This window comes from Pediculus humanus, genomic scaffold (assembly GCF_000006295.1).
Source record: "Pediculus humanus corporis 1103172107402 genomic scaffold, whole genome shotgun sequence".
NCBI lineage: Eukaryota > Metazoa > Arthropoda > Insecta > Psocodea > Pediculidae > Pediculus > Pediculus humanus.
Genome location: NW_002987027.1, coordinates 75246 through 77253, shown reverse-complemented (window position 1 = coordinate 77253; position 2008 = coordinate 75246).

Genomic DNA, 2008 nt, shown 5'->3' with positions numbered 1-2008 from the left:
AGAGAGAGAGAGAGAGAGAGAGAGAGAGAGAGAAAGAGAGAGAGAGAGAATACGCGGTTTCTTTTCGGTTGATGATAATTAATTATTTATTGCATAATAATAATAATTTTTTTTCGTATATTCGTTTGGCATGTTTATTAATTTTTTTTTATTTTTTAATGATGTGAAAATTAAACAAATGTAATAACACCAGGCGTGTCGCCTCTTGTGTGTGTGTGTGCGTGTGCGTGTGCTTGTGTGTGTTTTGTTAAATCTGTGTCGATGAAAAGAAAGAGAGAAAGAGAGAGAGAGAGAGAGAAAAGAATTGGAGCTTTAAATTGAATTTAAACATGTATAATAAAATTTGGACGACACACACATATATATATATCTACGTGTATATGCAAATTGATTTATTTAAATTGTTTTTAAAGTTTAAAAAAAAAATAGTAAGCGAATGTGTCCAAGGATATAAAAAAAAAAAAAAAAAATTTTCAAACATAATAATAATAATAACTCGGGCCAAAGTTTTTAATAATCGTTTAAATTTTTTTTTTTTTTTTCGGGTTTCTTTGATTACTTTCCAATTATTTAATATGAAAAATTAAATTTTTTTTTTTTTTTTTTAATATACGATTCTCCCGAGTTTTAAAAAAAAAAATGTTTTTTTAAGTAAACGTTTCAAATTTTTTTTTTTTTCTGGCGACATTTTCAAAATTTTTTTTTAAAATTTGGCTCCTCGAAATGAGAAAAATATCGTGATTATTATTATTATTATTATTATTTGTTTTTCTTCGAATTGCATTCTACGTGCAATTATTCGTGTTTCACGGTTGAAATTTATTTTTCGTAACAAAAAAAAGAAAAGTTGGCCTCCCATACTTGATTTACTTACATGTAATTAAAAAAAAAAAAAAAAAAAAAGTCGGAGATGATAATGATGATTGTATCATGACGTAAAACAATTTAATAAAAACCGTTGATGAAACATGAAAAAAAGAGGTTTTTCAGGTACTAATAACAAAAAAAAAAAAAACCTAAAAAAAATTCTAATCAGGATAGGATTATAAATTATTGTTTAACCACTCTCGATTTCGTTTTTATTATTTAAATATTACCGTAATTTTTTATTTAATTTAATTTTAATTAAAAAAAAAAAAATTAGTCGAATTCAATTTGATTTTATTAATTACTTATTATTACCCTTGAAAATTTTCCCATCATAACGTGGATATAATTTTTTATTTATTTATTTTCGTCCTCAACAAGTTCCTCCCCACCACGTAAATCGTAAAAAAAAAATTTTTTTTTTTTTTTTAATTATTATTTATTATTAATATATACATATATATTAATATTTCTCCCTCTTTATTTAATTGGCTTAATATTTGCGGGGGCAACTGAAAAACGACGGCAACTGTCGCAAGAGAAATATTAAGAAAGTGTTGTAAAATAATTATAATATTTATTAATATTAATAATAAAAAAAAATTAAAAAAAAATTTTTTTTTAGTAAGTGATATGTTGCGACAGTGTTAAGAGATAAATATATATATAAAAAGAAAAAATTTGAAAAGTTTTTTTATTTTTTTTTTCTTTTTTTGGGGGGGTAATTATGTTTGAACCATTTTCTTTTTTCATTAAGGAAACTGAATGGACGGAAAAGAGCGAATTTTTCTTATTTTTACCCAAATGTGTGACCGTTAATGAATTTTATAGAGAGGAACATCCGGTTTTGTACGTTCCAACCGATCCGACGACGGTTATTAAAGAGGCACTTATCGGGGATCCGGATTGTTTTTCTATTAAATTTTATACTAAATGGTATTTTGATGTTTTCAAAGGTAAATCCACGTTATCATCGTATTTTTTTTCCAATAATTTTTTTACTCTTTCCGGATGTTATAAACGAGAAACGAATTTAATTTCGAATCATTTTAAATGGCCGACAGAGACTCAATTAAAGAGCATATTTTAAAAGTTTAAACTAAATTTTTGTATTTATTATTGAATTTAAATGTAAAAAAAA